This window comes from Leptodactylus fuscus, chromosome 5 (genome assembly GCF_031893055.1).
Source record: "Leptodactylus fuscus isolate aLepFus1 chromosome 5, aLepFus1.hap2, whole genome shotgun sequence".
Lineage (NCBI taxonomy): Eukaryota > Metazoa > Chordata > Amphibia > Anura > Leptodactylidae > Leptodactylus > Leptodactylus fuscus.
The window spans coordinates 213505804-213523823 of record NC_134269.1 but is presented as its reverse complement, the minus strand read 5'-3'; the positions used below and the strand labels follow the sequence as shown (position 1 = coordinate 213523823).

The 18020-nt window shown below is 41.5% G+C and overlaps 1 protein-coding gene across 1 annotated transcript in view; it reads right to left on the bottom strand.

The window, feature by feature from the left end:
- The window catches only part of SYN3 (synapsin III), a 159761-nt gene extending 153280 nt beyond the window's left edge, over positions 1 to 6481 (bottom strand). Inside the window, exon 1 of the mRNA XM_075275357.1 lies at positions 6290 to 6481. The gene's annotated coding sequence lies outside the window, so the exon portion shown is untranslated. The remainder of the gene's footprint in view (positions 1 to 6289) is intronic.
- Positions 6482 to 18020: the final 11539 nt, after the last annotated feature.

Below are 18020 nucleotides of genomic sequence, written 5' to 3'. Positions count from 1 at the left end.
TGAGATTCACTCTGATGTCGTAATATGAAATATACTATATGTACAAGAAATTATAATATAGAGAAAAGGTAAAGACCTAGTGGTAGGGTGTCCTGTAGTTATCGTAATAAGGGGTCAGGGTTGGGCCCATTGTTGTATCTAATGTTCCTCTTAATCTGAAAATTGTAAGAGTAGTAATGAAAGGGTCATTGGGGTGCCCATCGCTGTACCTAATATTCATCCTGACATCAATACTGTAGGAATGCTAATGAAGATAAGAAAAGATAATCCTTTAATAGTCCCACATTGGGGAAATTTCAGAATGTTACAGCAGCATAGTAATACAGATACAGGATAATACACAGTAATATATTACAGACGTAGACACACATATGCTGAGAAGAGAAGATATACTAGGAGTCCATAGCAGCTAAGGAAAAACAGAAGAGAAAGAGGAAGACCTCATGGTCATCGTCATAATCATTAGTTCTCTGTGCGGAGAGCTCTTCGCTTGGTCTGATGTAGATTATACAGCCTGGTCGCGGTTGGAAGGAAGGACCTGCGATAGCTCCTTCTCACACTTGGGGTGAAGCAGACGGTCACTTACAGTGCTGCCAAGTCCCATCAGGGTCCCATACATGGGGTGGGATTTGTTCTCCCGCATGGAGGTCACCACGGACAGTATCCTTCTGTCACCCACCACCTGTACTGGGTCCAAGGGGCTCCCCAGGACAGAGCTGGCCCTCCTGATCAGCCTGTCAAGTCTATTTCTGTCCCTGGTTGATATACTGCTTCCCCAGCAGGCCACACCGAAAAAGATGGCTGAGGCAACCACAGAGTTGAAGAAGGCCCTAAGAAGTGTCCCCTGTACTCCGAAGGCCCTCAGCCTCCTGAGCAGGTAGAGCCTGCTGTGGCCCTTTCTGTGCAGCGCCTCCAGGTGATCAGCCCAGTCTAGTTTATTGTTGAGGAGCACGCCCAGATACTTATAGGTCCTGACTATCTCAATACATGTTCCTTGGATCTCCACCGGGGTCGGAGCACCTCTCCGTTTACTAAAGTCCACCACCATCTCCTTGGTCTTCCCAGCATTAATCCTGAGCTAGTTCTGCTGGCACCATTCAACAAATGAATGAAGGGTTTGATGTGGAGCCCATCGCTGTACCTAATATTCCTCCTGATCTGAATACTGTCAGAATGCTACTGAAGGGGTCAGTGTGGTGCCCATCGCCGTACCTAATATTCATATTGACCTCAATACTGTAGGAATGCTAATGAAGGGGTCGGTGTGGAGCCCATAGCTGTACCTAATATTCCTCCTGATCTGAATACTGTAAGAATGGGAATGAAAGGACCAGTGTAAAGCCCAACACTGTACCAAATATACTGCAAGAATGGTGAAGAAGGTATCAGTGCGGACCCCATTGCTCTACCTTATATAACTCCTTACCTGAATCCTGTAAGAATGTTAATATAATGGTCAGTGTAGAGCCCATCACTGTACCCAATAGTCCCCCAGACCTGAATATTTCTCAGGATAAAGCCAGAGGCCGCTCACATAGATATGTTACATGATACAGTATTAGTGTAGTAATGTAGCAATAAAGAGTAATGTGACAGAACTATTACTAGGGACAAGATGTGTGACAACACCGCTGGAAATATTGCCAATGTTAGGCATCAAGTCTATAGTAACCAGTTTGTCTCAGATGACCAAGCAGTTCAGCTCAATACTGACCCTGAGCATCAAGGATAACATCTTAGTATTAGGTAAAATCTCATCTCGGCCTGTATTATTAATAAGATTTTTCTAAAAATAAATAAATGGAGCATTTTTCGGTTCTATTACAGTAATCCTTTCATTCAGAGCTTTGCCCAATAAAACACTGCTTGGTAGAATTGGCTGAGAGCACATAGCAGACTGTCTGAGCCTTGTCTCCTGCAAACCTGCGCTCCGGGCTCTTTCTTAAAATAAGTTGCTGAGGTCTCAGTAAGTAAAAACTATAACTGTAAGGATCAATACAAGATTTCATTAGCTAAATAGCGTTATAAATATCTTATACTGTCAGCTACCGGCCAAAATCTTATGTCTCTGGATCCTCATCAGGTAACACTTATAGAAAGACAATCTGTAGGTTAAGGAGCAAAAACCATCGATCTATTCCTATAAAGTTAAATGATCATTGTAAACATCAAGTACAAAACCATAACTATAATAATACCGCCTCCTGTGTACAAGAATATGATAATACTGCCTCCTACTATAATACTGCTCCTATGTACAAAAATATAACTACAATAATACTGCTCCTATGTACAAGAATATAACTACTATAATACTGCTCCTATGTACAAGAATATAACTACTATAATACTACCTCCTATGTACAAGAATATAACTACTATAATACTGCTCCTATGTACAAGAATATAACTACTATAATACTACTCCTATGTACAAGAATATTACTACTATAATACTACCTCTTATGTACAAGAATATAACTACTATAATACTGCCCCTATGCACAAGAATATAACTACTATAATACTGCTCCTATGTACAAGAATATAACTACTATAATACTGCTCCTATGTACAAGAATATAACTACTATAATACTACCTCCTATGTACAAGAATATAACTACTATAATACTACTCCTATGTACAAGAATATTACTACTATAATACTACCTCTTATGTACAAGAATATAACTACTATAATACTGCCCCTATGCACAAGAATATAACTACTATAATACTGCTCCTATGTACAAGAATATAACTACTATAATACTACTCCTATGTACAAGAATATAACTGCTATAATACTACCTCCTATATACAAGAATATAACTACTATGATACTACCTCCTATGTACAAGAATATAACTACTATAATACTGCTCCTATGTACAAGAATATAACTACTATAATACTGCTCCTATGTACAGGAATATAACTACTATAATACTGCTCCTATGTACAAGAATATAACTACTATAATACTACCTCCTATGTACAAGAATATAACTATTATAATACTACTCCTATGTACAAGAATATAACTACTATAATACTACCTCCTATGTACAAGAATATAACTACTATGATACTACCTCCTATGTACAAGAATATAACTACTATAATACTACCTCCTATGTACAAGAATATAACTACTATAATACTACCTCCTATGTACAAGAATATAACTACTATAATACTACCCCCTATGTACAAGGATATAACTACTATAATACTGCTCCTATGTACAAGAATATAACTACTATAATACTACCTCCTATGTAGCAATTCCCTAGTAGCTGCTGGCAAACCCTGGGGGAAGGGACATGACAAGACAGGGAGCCCTAAACTGAACACTTCCCCTGTCCCTGCCCACTTTCCTCACTGCCCTAGGCGGAAGAGGACAACTTGGCAGAAAAACTCTTCCTAGATATATGAGATGACACAGAACTCAGACTAGACAAACAACAGCAAAGGGAGGTCAGCAAGTCAAGGCGGAGGGGTCGATGCCAGTACAGAATTGGAATCAAAGAGAATAGTCAAATGTAAGCCAGAGGTCAGGAATAAGAATACAGGTAACAAAACTGCAAGAGTAAATAGCACCAATGTGAATGTGAGCAAAGAATAAATAGGAAGAAAGAGCTGCCCCAGACCTGATAGGAGGACGGGCTGTCCATCACACCGGTAAGGCTAACTATTAGAGGAGCAGAGGAAAATGTATGATATAGCAGGTATAATTTATTTTCTGGTTGCGATGAAGATAATGAGGATTTAGACAGAATATACAATTTGCTATTACAGTAGATTAGACTAAATGTGTTCTTTCTTTCTCTGGTACGTATAGTCCGTATGTATTATACATAAGAACTTGGTGCGGTATTTTAACCTGGTAATATGTACCCAGATGCGGTAGTATTTAGTCATTGAATGTAATAACTATCGGCAACTTTAGATTCTCTCACTTTCTCTATATTCCCGGCGCGCTCTCAGATCTGGACTTCACTCTTTAAACCTTCTGACAGAATATCAGGCCCTTAAAGAGGACCTTTCACCATATCCAGGCACATCCTTTAATCCTTTAATAGTCCCACCTTGGGGAAATTTCAGCGTGTTACAGCAGCATAGTAATACAGATACAGGATAATACAGAGTAATATGTTACAGACGTAGACACAGATAAGCTGAGAAGAGAAGATATACTAGGAGTCCATGGCAGCTAAGGAAAAACAGAAGAGAAAGAGGAAGACCTCATGGTCATCGTCATAATCATTAGTTCTCTGTGCGGAGTCTTCGTTTGGTCTGATGTAGATTATACAGCCTGGTCGCGGTTGGAAGAAAGGACCTGCGATAGCTCCTTCTCACACTTGGGGTGAAGCAGACGGTCGCTTACAGTGCTGCCAAGTCCCATCAGGGTCCCATACATGGGGTGGGATTTGTTCTCCCGCATGGAGGTCACCACGGACAGTATCCTTCTGTCACCCACCACCTGTACTGGGTCCAAGGGGCTCCCCAGGACAGAGCTGGCCCTCCTGATCAGCCTGTCAAGTCTATTTCTGTCCCTGGTTGATATACTGCTTCCCCAGCAGGCCACACCGAAAAAGATGGCTGAGGCAACCACAGAGTTGAAGAAGGCTCTAAGAAGTGTCCCCTGGACTCCGAAGGCCCTCAGCCTCCTGAGCAGGTAGAGTCTGCTGTGGCCCTTTCTGTGCAGCGTTATATGCAGTGTTATATACTGCCAGAAAGCCGACAGTGCGCTGAATTCAGCGCACTGTCGGCTTTCCCGATCTGTGCCCGGTGTAAAGAGCTTACGGTGCCGGTACCGTAGTGCTCTATGGTCAGAAGGGCGTTTCTGACCATTAGCCAGAGACGTCCTTCTGCCTCGCGGCGCCAATCGCGCTGTGCTGTGGAGCGGTGAGGAACGCCCCCTCCCTCTGCTCACACAGCTCGTCCATAGACGAGCATTATCAGGAGCGGGAGGGGGGAGTTCCTCCCCGCTCCACAGCACAGCGTGATTGGCGCCGCAAGGCAGAAGGACGTCTCTGGCTAATGGTCAGAAACGCCCTTCTGACCATAGAGCACTACGGTACCGGCACCGTAAGCTCTTCACACCGGGCACGGATCGGGAAAGCCGACAGTGCGCTGAATTCAGCGCACTGTCAGCTTTCCAGCAGTATATAACACTGCATGTGCCCAAAAGTGGTGAAAGGTCCTCTTTAAATCACAAAAAAGTTCTTGAGTATATGTTATCTCTAGCTCCCTCCATTATTGAGCAATCAATGCAGTTAGTTTTGGGGCCTAATATTCTCACTAGACTCCCTAATATCTCGTGGGTGGTGTCCGGTAGGAACAGGAAAGTGGACGTGACTCAGAGCTCTGACACTGTTCATTCCCAATTGGAGCTTTGAGTCACTTCCTATTTCCTGTTCCTGTCCGATACCACCCACTGGACATTAGGGAGTCTAGTCAGCATATCAGGCACCAAAAATATCATCACTGACTGCTCGGGGATGGTGGGATCTAGAGAAAAAATAGCACCAACAGGGGCGGATATTAAAAGATGCAAAGAACTGGAACTGGATCGTGGGGGTGAAAGGTACTTTTTGTTAACTCTTCAGAGTTGAATTTGTTGTTTAACCCTTCGGAGCTGCTTTATTATATTGTTGGTTTATCTGCGGTCCTTGGTATGATCATAGATATATCTGGTGCTAAATGACAATCTCATCTCTGCTGCATTTGTATATATGAGTACAGGACAACAAGACGAATCATACGCTGTGCCCCTGACCCACCACACCCACAAGTGTCCTGCACGGTATATATGTATATTACATTATTTCAGAGCTTTTGCATGGTACTAATCTAGAGATGTAGCAGAGCTCACCGTGTAATTTTCATATCAATATTAGAAATACAAGGTTTTTACACAGGACTGCAGAGTCATGACAAGTCACTATCAAATCAACCCACCAGTGCCACAAGGTAAATTCATCTCTGCTACATCTATACGCCCACAACATCAGCCCAGTGACACATGTTGAATGATGTTTCTGTTGATTCTCAATGTAAACAGCACCGCTAGTTGTGCAACAGGCGACCTGTCCATGCAGAACCGGCTCTGCTACATCATGCAACCTCTTTATAAACACCACTGTCCCTGTATAACCCCAGGTGGGAGATTTGGGCACTGCCATGTCTCCGTCTATTGCCTCTGCGGATGGAGATGTATGGGCGCAGTGATGGTCCCTGTCCTTGCAGTCCTGCACGCAGCACAGCCCCCCCTAACTTACCTGTATTATGGACGCCTGCTCCGGTAGCCTCAGACGGTGTCGGATCCCTTCCTGCTGCCACAGTGCATCCTCATCCCCTGCATCATCACATCACAGGGAGGCAGCTGATGCCTCAGCCTCTCCCAGCTGGTGCCTCCTGCCATTGGCTGCTGCAGCCTCGGAGTCACATCCCCTCCCTGCTGCTCCCTCCAACCATCAGGGCTGGATACATAATTTAGTGAAACAACTGGTGGACAGGCCAGATCAGCTGTCAGCGCAGCGCTGGGTCCATGCAGAGCCAACTCAGTCCATGCAATGGGGGTGGAGGGTGACTACTCCCGGGCAGGATGGGGGCATTGGGTGCAGCGCTGACGTGCAATTACGAGGATGAACCTTGTTATTTTACGCTACGTTACATGATGCACAACAGGCTGCTCCAGCTGTAAAGGGGCTGCCTTAAAGGGATCCTGCGGTGAAGGTGTGCCCATCTATAAGCCGATATAGCGGTCCCCTAATATATACCTTACCTGTTCATCAATTGTGTTTATACTACACAAGTCCTGTAGCCAATAGTCTGGAGTCCATGCCGTATACGGTACTACATTTATAAGATGTACCGCCATACAGCGTACAAATAGTAATAACTTACAGTACCCAATGATTAGCGCCATACAGTATAGTGTCCAAGTAATGCTGCCACATACTGCCCAAATATCACTTCCATGCGGTTGTTGTAATAACTATCCTATATAGTGTCATCACCGCCATACAGTGCAAAGATACTGTGCAGTGCGTAGTAGTTGTGAAATGGATAAGTGAATACTGTCCTATAGAGCTGAAATAATACTACTGTAAGTGTTGAAGTAATGCTACGATACAATGCAGAAATAATACCACTATAATGGTGCTAATATTACAACCACATACTGTTCTCATAATACTCCTATACACTGTTCAAAGAATAGCACCATATACTGTTGACATAACACCACTATGCATTGTTCACATAATACTGCCACACATTATTACAATAATACCAATATATACTGTTAAAATAATACAACCACATGCTGTTAAAATAATGCCGCTATACATTGGGTCAAATAATACTGTCATATCCAATTCTAATAATACCACCATACACCGATCAAATAATACCGACATACAGTGCGAAAATCATACCGCCATACACTGACCAAACAATACCGCGCCTCTCATAGGGGCTCAAAGATCCCTCCGCCTCATAAACCATACCACTATATACCATAGCACAAGACAGGGAGGGGCGCCATTACCGATATTATTTTGGGGCCCAGGAGCTGGTGGTCACATTGCAAATAACTCTGAGGCGGCCCCGCCCTCTTTGGGGCACGTGCCACACCCCCTCTTTGTCACATGGGCATACACTGTCTGCCACATAATGTCCGCCTGACAGATGCGCGCTCATCCTGACCGACCTGGGAGATTCGTTCGCTCCCCTTTTCATAAATTCCCCTCCGGACATGTTGTAGTTTGATAGCGACCAATCACAGCTCTGCTTTCATTTGTTATAGTGGTATTGAAATATGAAAGCTGTACTGTGATTGGCTGCTATGGTTAGCAGAGACAGTTTCATTGCCTTTTCATAGCGACCAATCACAGCCCTGCTTTCATTTGTTATAGTGGTATTGAAATATGAAAGCTGCACTGTGATTGGTTGCCATCATTACAGAGACAGTTTCATTATAGGCCTTTTCACAGCAGCCAATCACAGTTGTGCTTTCATGTCTTACAATGCTCTCGGAATATAAAAGCTGCGCTGTGATTGGTTGCCTTGGGCAGAAGACATCTTTCATCCTGGAAAGCAAGGTGACAACAAATATGGCTGCCGCAGATGTTCCCATCCAGCTTTCCCAAGCTCCGGAATGGCAGACTTTCCAAATTATGAGGCAGACCCCCCCCATATTAGTAACACCTGGCGGCGTACTACAATTCCGCACTTTCTCCTGCAGATTCCTCCACCTCCCCGCAGAGCGTTGCCAAAGTTATGCTGAATAATTTATCGCCGCGCATGTCGTAATTGCCCTGGCACGCTGCGGTGACGACGGGGTTAACCCCGCGCCACGCTCCCCTGGCGGCTTCCCTGACGGTGCGGTATTCAGGCACCGCCAGCTTGTTTCTGCATCATTTATAAGGAAGACGTGGAAGGGGTTACCATGGCAACCCGTCAATTCTGGTCCGCATTCCTTCCCAAAAAAAATGGTGCGTGCTCCTTTAACCAGTTTGCTGCTGGGCGGGCGAGGGGGGGGGGGTTAATGGTGGAGAGCGGGGCCGGTGCTATACAAAGGGCTTATTCCCCGGAGTCGGTGAGAACATAAACTGCCTGAAATAGACGAGCGGCGGCCGCGTAATTAATTCTCCTCTGAGTCAGCGCCATTAACCCCTTCAAAGCTGCTGCACACTCACTGTATACACGTATATATATATTTTATACCGGGACTGCAAAATTGAAGGCGATAATGGCGGCCGTGTGTGAATTTTTGCGATTCGTGAGGTTATATTTTTGGAAAATTTTTGCAACTTGACTTACATTCCTGTAATCCGGAGTCAGTCGAGGCGCTGGATTATTGGACAGCCATAGAATATAATGTAAAACGCCCCTTTAAGGCTCCTTTTTGAACAATCCGAAAGTACCACGAAACGGTGTACGGCACAATTTTTGGACACACGGTTTCAGTAGTTCAAAACTTTTGATTCAGCCTTAGGGTCTACATGGGAAGGAAAGGCCCAAAAAGCCAGAGACGTATCCCTTTAAGGCATAAGAAACCGGCCAAAGATAATTCATGCCAACTCTCTCGAACCGCCCGGAAGGTTCACGCAAAATCCGGTGTCCTCCCAATGTCCCGGAAGAATGGGCGAATCTCCCAAACCCAGACATGGTCCCTTAAAGTTCCCGTCATGTCATGAAAAGGGGCGTGACCAATGCAAATAGGGGAGTCACGCCTCAAAGAATGGGTGTGGCCCAAACAAAAAGGGGCAGAGCTTTACTAAAATATTACAAAAATACTAAAAATTTTGCAACGCGCTCCCCGATTCCCAGATCTCAACCCAACGAAAGTTGGCAAATATATAAAAAAAAATGGTGGTCAATTAAAAAAAAAGTCAAAAATTTTTGCACAACTATGACGTATACAAAAACTTCCATCTTATAATACCGAGGTAAACATTTGCTCTACCAGTTGAGGGCGCTGTGGTTTTCAACCTGTGGCTCTCCAGAAGTTGTGTCACCACAACTACCAGCAGGCCCGGGCAGCGCATGGATACAGATAATCCAACACAGACGTATTGATGAATTTATTTTTCACACTTATCTACCAATCCCCTCACAATTTATCGATGTGCCCACACTCTGGCACCGGGACAGGCCCTGCGTCGGCGGGAATGTGGGCGAGGTTGGCGAGAGTCGTGTAACCAGGAGGTAATGGGGGTGACATGTATCAAGAACCTAATGGAAGAGAACGGGGAAGTGAACTGGAAGCAAATGAGATCTATCTATCTATCTATCTCCTATCTATCTATCTATCTATCTATCTATCTATCTCCTATCTATCTATCTATCTATCTATCTATCTATCTATCTATCTATCTATCTATCTCCTATCTATCTATCTATCTATCTATCTATCTACTATCTATCTATCTCCTATCTATCTATCCATCCATCCATCCATCCATCTATCTATCTATCTATCTATCTATCTATCTATCTATCATCTATCTATCTATCTCCTATCTATCTATCTATCTATCTATCTATCTATCTATCTATCTCCTATCTATCTATCTATCTATCTATCTATCTATCATCTATCTATCTCCTATCTATCTATCTATCTATCTATCTATCTCCTATCTATCTATCTATCTATCTATCTATCTATCTATCTCCTATCTACCTATCTATCTATCTCCTATCTATCTATCTATCTATCTATCTATCTATCTATCTCCTATCTATCTATCTATCTATCTATCTATCTATCTCCTATCTATCTATCTATCTATCTATCTATCTATCTATCTCCTATCTATCTATCTATCTATCTATCTATCTATCTATCTCCTATCTATCTATCTATCTATCTATCTATCTATCTATCTCCTATCTATCTATCTATCTATCTATCTATCTATCTATCTATCTCCTATCTATCTCTCTCCTATCTATCTATCTATCTATCTATCTATCTATCTCCTATCTATCTATCTATCTATCTATCTATCTATCTCCTATCTATCTATCTATCTATCTATCTATCTATCTATCTCCTATCTATCTATCTATCTATCTATCTATCTATCTATCTCCTATCTATCTATCTATCTATCTATCTATCTATCTATCTCCTATCTATCTATCTATCTATCTATCTATCTATCTATCTCCTATCTATCTATCTATCTATCTATCTATCTATCTATCTCCTATCTATCTATCTATCTATCTATCTATCTATCTATCTATCTCCTATCTATCTATCTATCTATCTATCTCCTATCTATCTATCTATCTATCTATCTATCTATCTATCTATCTATCTATCTCCTATCTATCTATCTATCTATCTCCTATCTATCTATCTATCTATCTATCTATCTATCTATCTCCTATCTATCTATCTATCTATCTATCTATCTCCTATCTATCTATCTATCTATCTATCTATCTATCTATCTCCTATCTATCTATCTATCTATCTATCTATCTATCTATCTATCTCCTATCTATCTATCTATCTATCTATCTATCTATCTCCTATCTATCTATCTATCTATCTATCATCTATCTATCTATCTATCTATCTATCTCCTATCTATCTATCTATCTATCTATCTATCTATCTATCTCCTATCTATCTATCTATCTATCTATCTATCTATCTATCTCCTATCTATCTCTCATCTATCTATCTATCTATCTATCTATCTATCTATCTATCTCCTATCTATCTATCTATCTATCTATCTATCTATCTCCTATCTATCTATCTATCTATCTATCTCCTATCTATCTATCTATCTATCTATCTATCTCCTATCTATCTATCTATCTATCTATCTATCTATCTATCTATCTCCTATCTATCTATCTATCTATCTATCTATCTATCTATCATCTATCTATCTCCTATCTATCTATCTATCTATCTATCTATCTATCTATCTATCTATCATCTATCTATCTATCTCCTATCTATCTATCTATCTATCTATCTATCTATCTATCTCCTATCTATCTATCTATCTATCTATCTATCTATCTATCTATCATCTATCTATCTATCTATCTATCTCCTATCTATCTCTCTCCTATCTATCTATCTATCTATCTATCTATCTATCTATCTATCTCCTATCTATCTATCTATCTATCTATCTATCTATCTATCTATCTCCTATCTATCTATCTATCTATCTATCTATCTCCTATCTATCTATCTATCTATCTATCTATCTATCTCCTATCTATCTATCTATCTATCTCCTATCTATCTATCTATCTATCTATCTATCTATCTATCTCCTATCTATCTATCTATCTATCTATCTATCTATCATCTATCTATCTATCTATCTATCTATCTATCTCCTATCTATCTATCTATCTATCTATCTATCTATCATCTATCTATCTATCTATCTATCTATCTATCTCCTATCTACCTATCTATCTATCTATCTATCTATCTATCTATCTCCTATCTATCTCCTATCTATCTATCTATCTATCTATCTATCTATCTATCTATCTATCTATCTATCATCTATCTCCTATCTATCTATCTATCTATCTATCTATCTATCTATCTCCTATCTATCTATCTATCTATCTATCTCCTATCTATCTATCTATCTATCTATCTATCTATCTATCTCCTATCTATCTATCTATCTATCTATCTATCTATCTATCATCTATCTCCTATCTATCTATCTATCTATCTATCTATCTATCTCCTATCTATCTATCTATCTATCTATCTATCTATCTATCTCCTATCTATCTATCTATCTATCTATCTCCTATCTATCTATCTATCTATCTATCTATCTATCTATCTATCTCCTATCTATCTATCTATCTATCTATCTATCATCTATCTATCTATCTCCTATCTATCTATCTATCTATCTATCTATCTATCTATCTATCATCTATCTATCTCCTATCTATCTATCTATCTATCTATCTATCTATCTATCTATCATCTATCTATCTATCTATCTATCTATCTATCTATCTCCTATCTATCTATTTATCATCTATCTCCTATCTATCTATCTATCTATCTATCTATCTATCTATCTCCTATCTATCTATCTATCTATCTATCTATCTATCTATCTATCTATCATCTATCTCCTATCTATCTATCTATCTATCTATCTATCTCCTATCTATCTATCTATCTATCTATCTATCTATCTATCTCCTATCTATCTATCTATCTATCTATCTATCTATCTATCTATCATCTATCTATCTATCTCCTATCTATCTATCTATCTATCTATCTATCTATCTATCTCCTATCTACCTATCTATCTATCTATCTATCTATCTATCTATCTATCTATCTCCTATCTATCTATCTCCTATCTATCTATCTATCTATCTATCTATCTATCTATCTATCTATCATCTATCTCCTATCTATCTATCTATCTATCTATCTATCTATCTCCTATCTATCTATCTATCTATCTATCTATCTATCTATCTCCTATCTACCTATCTATCTATCTATCTATCTATCTATCTATCTATCTCCTATCTATCTATCTCCTATCTATCTATCTATCTATCTATCTATCTATCTATCTATCTATCATCTATCTCCTATCTATCTATCTATCTATCTCCTATCTATCTATCTATCTATCTATCTATCTATCTATCTATCTATCTATCATCTATCTCCTATCTATCTATCTATCTATCTCCTATCTATCTATCTATCTATCTATCTATCTATCTATCTATCTATCTATCATCTATCTCCTATCTATCTATCTATCTATCTATCTATCTATCTATCTATCTATCATCTATCTCCTATCTATCTATCTATCTATCTATCTATCTATCTATCTATCTATCATCTATCTCCTATCTATCTATCTATCTATCTATCTATCTATCTATCTATCTATCTATCTCCTATCTATCTATCTATCTATCTATCTATCTATCTATCTATCTATCTATCATCTATCTCCTATCTATCTATCTATCTATCTATCTATCTATCTATCATCTATCTCCTATCTATCTATCTATCTATCTATCTATCTATCTATCTCCTATCTATCTATCTATCTATCTATCTATCTATCTATCTCCTATCTATCTATCTATCTATCTATCTATCTCCTATCTATCTATCTATCTATCTATCTATCTATCTGTCTAAATGTTGCCCAATTGTTGCTATATAAATAATGTGTCTGTACAAAGAGCTCCCCCTTGTGGTGGCCGTACATTCTGGTGTATTTGGGACACTGCTGGCAGATTACACAGATATTTAAAACTTTTCCATCTCATGTCTCTCTATAAATGACTCATTTAATATGGTGTGAATATCTTGTAGAACAGCGCCACACCTGGCCACAGGCTGTGTGTGGTATTACAGCTCAGCCTCATACACTTCCATTGAGCAGGGCTGCAATACCACATACAGCCTTTGGACAGATATGGCGCTGTTTGGGATGATAGTATCTGTTTTGTCTCGTGATAACCTCTTGATCCTACAAATTTAGGACTGGGATGAATCCGACGCTTCGAACCCCTAACAAAATAACGCTCAGATCTTTGGTGTCTTGTGAAGAAGGGTTTGCGGTGAAGTGAACTACGCAGAGACTGAAGTGTAAATAAATGATGGCAGTTTTGTAAGGTAATTGAAGAACAGCTCAGTGTGAACAACTGACTGAAATCTGATGAACGTGGCAAGGGGGAGGAGCTAACTTCTGCCTTATATCTATATACAGAAAAACTATAGGAAAAAAAGTTCTGATCAGGTGGATACGTACGAGGTGCGAGGCGCGGTCTGTGAGGCGCGGTCTGTGATTACAGCCAAAGCGACCCCTGAATGATGGGATTAATTATTAACGGCCTCATTAGGAGATGGCAACGAGGACTAATCCATTATTCACACCGTGCAGGGGTCAAGTGACAGCGGGACTGTGGAGGACTGAATGAGGAGAGGAAGAGGCCACCTGAATTATAAGGAGGGGGGGGGGGACTAATCCAATCTGATGAAACAGCTTGAATTGTATTATTATTATTATTATTATTTTAATATCTGCTGACATCTAGTGGTGACAAGGGGTATTGCATCATAAAATACAAATTTGGACTTTTTTTTAGTATTTCGACTACTTTTTGATTGATATTTTTGGGTCCTTTGATTATTTTAAAATTTTCTATATACTTTATTGATTTCTTTACACCTAACGGGCATTTCCCTATAAATTAAGAAAAAATCCCTCTAAGCCTATAGTCATGTTCATAGAGCCGGACTGAGGATAGCGCCAAAAACAGGATTAAATCATTACAGGGACCTTTCTATAGCAATTAGTTTTTTTCTGCAGCTGGGAAAGCTGGGTGACAAACCACTATGACTGCTAATAAAACATCCAGCTTTTCCAGGTTCCTGAAAGGCTTAGTGATGCCCCCACAACGTCGCCTAAGTAGGCGGATTTGAGATTCAGGACTGTAGGAAAGTTAGGTGAAGCTGTAATGGCAGCCATATTGCTTGTCACCCAGCTTTTCCAGGAACAGATGTCAGTAAATAGAATATCTGGTAAATTGGTAGAAGAGGACGACTCAAAGAATTGTATATACTGGGGATTTTGCTACTTTTGAGGTCCACAAGGGGCGCCCAAGACCTCAGTGAAGATTAGAAGGGTGATGGTGCCATCTGGTGGTAGATATCAAAATTACAGCTATTCCCATCATACTGGAATTTGGTAAGAAATATATGGCTCCTGCATGCAGTGTGAATGCGGCCTTGTTGTCTGCATAGTGTTCACGTTTTCTCCGCCTCCTCCATCAACTCCAGCCTTCAATTACAGCCACTCCAATGATCCTGGCGCAGTTGGAATTTTTTCTCTATCCCCCATCATTACTGAGCAGTCAGTGCAGTTAGTTTTGGTGCCTGAGATGTTAACTAGACTCCTTAATGTACAGTGGGTGGTGCCAGGCGGGGGCATGACAAAGGGCTCCAATCAGAAGCAGTGTATGAGCTCAGAGTCACGCCCCCTTCCCTGCCACTCACACCACCCACAGGATATTAGGGAGTCTCGTTACATATCAGGCACCAAAACTAACTGAGATGATTGCTCAGGAATGGTGGGGGCTAGAGAAAAAATTCCAACTGTGCCAGAATCAGTGGAGAAGAACCTATTGAAGGATGAAAATTTGTAGAGGTGATGAAGAGTTATAAAGGGGTTGTTTAGGAAGCAGAAACAGTGCCACACTTGCCAACAGGTTGGATGAGGTACTGCATCCCAGTTTATTTACTTCAACACAGCAAAGCTGCAACACCAGACTCAGCCTATAGACAGATATGACGCTGTTGCTAAACATCTCCTTTATTTGCAGAAACAGCCTCCTTATGACCAAGGGCAAATCCCAGAAGTGCTTAATGATACAATATGTCGGTGGCAGGAGGTTATGGTGGAGGATTCAGGATGACTTCCAGCTTCATTCCAGTATTCTTGGATCTTCTCAGTGGTGCAGAGGTCGTAGACTATCCTGGGCCTGGTACGTGATGAGCTGCAACTCCCCTCTGTTATATCTGAGAACCGTTATATGGGGGTAGTGCAGAGCTGTGGGGGTTTATGGGGGCGCCCCAGCTGATGTTAAACTTTGCATCAATGAATAGTACAGGTGGTTATGAGGAAGTTTGTAATATATCTTCTCAGATGTAAAATCTTAGCTATGTCCATCTGGAGATGGATTACGGGTCACATGACTCAGATTAAAGATGTCTATAGAAGTCTATGGAGAGGGAGGAGTGATCAGAGGGAGAAATAGAAGTTTAGTTGTATGCTGGAGCTAAGCAGGAGCTTTCCATCAGAACCAAAGCACTCACGTCAGTACTTCTCTGTATATGTCCTGTACAACAGCAGGGTGTATATCTTATATAATCCTCTTCTTGGTTTTTGGACCACAGAATAGTCTGCACCATCTTTACTGTGTGACCTGGTGTGCTGGGGCTGTAGCTGAGTTATAGCGCAGAGTCTCCTGTACTTACTGTGTGTAGTGTATGGCAGCTGATATACACCCTCCAGCTCAGGGAGAACTGCAAGCAATACATAAGAGTCTGCAGAGGGGAAAATACTAATACTATACAGTGGACGCAGCTCTGTGCCTATGACTTAGGAGCAGGGTTGCTTCCGGCCTGTTCTGTGAAGCAACCTCTACCGCAATGTCGCTGGATCATCTGATCAGTGCTGGGTCCAGGTACCTGACCCCCATTGAAAGGGTAGTGATAACCTACCCTGTGGGGAAAAGGGTTGGAAAACCCCTTTAAAAACTGTACATACCTAATACTTCTCCTTAGTATGCCTCCATGTTGGTTTCTATTGATGACATTACAGTGATGCACATTTGTGTGATTCCATTTGTGTGATTGTGCATTACCATTGCTGTGTTGACCCCAAAGTTTATACAGCTCAGCAGCTCAGTATGGGTGGGGCTGTAGTATGACTGACAGCTCAGTATGGGCAGGTGCTGTAGTGTGACTGATAGCTCAGTATGGGTAGGGCTGTAGTGTGACTGACAGCTCAGTATGGGTAGGGCTGTAGTGTGACTGACAGCTCAGTATGGGCGGGGCTGTAGTGTGACTGACAGCTCAGTATGGGTAGGGCTGTAGTGTGACTGACAGCTCAGCGGGTGGGGCTGTAGTGTGACTGGCAGCTCAGTATGGGCAGGGCTGCAGTGTGACTGACAGCTCAGTATGGGCAGGGCTGTAGTGTGACTGACAGCTCAGTATGGGCAGGGCTGTAGTGTGACTGATAGCTCAGTATGGGTAGGGCTGTAGTGTGACTGACAGCTCAGTATGGGTAGGGCTGTAGTGTGACTGACAGCTCAGTATGGGTAGGGCTGTAGTGTGACTGACAGCTCAGTATGGGTAGGGCTGTAGTGTGACTGACAGCTCAGCGGGTGGGGCTGTAGTGTGACTGGCAGCTCAGTATGGGCAGGGCTGCGGTGTGACTGACAGCTCAGTATGGGCAGGGCTGTAGTGTGACTGACAGCTCAGTATGGGCGGGGCTGTAGTGTGACTGGCAGCTCAGTATGGGTGGGGCTGTAGTGTGACTGACAGCTCAGTATGAGGCGGGGCTGTAGTGTGACTGGCAGCTCAGTGTGGGCGGGGCTGTAGTGGGACTGACAGCTCAGTATGGGTAGGGCTGTAGTGGGACTGACAGCTCAGTATGGACGGGGCTGTGGTGACTGACAGCTCAGTATGGGCGGGGCTGCAGTGTGACTGACAGCTCAGTATGGGCAGGGCTGTAGTGTGACTGGCAGCTCAGTATAGGTGGGGCTGTAGTGTGATTGACAGCTCAGTATGGGCAGGGCTGTAGTGTGACTGACAGCTCAGTATGGGCGGGGCTGTAGTGTGACTGACAGCTCAGTATGGGCGGGGCTGTAGTGTGACTGACAGCTCAGTATGGGCGGGGCTGTAGTGTGACTGTCAGCTCAGTATGG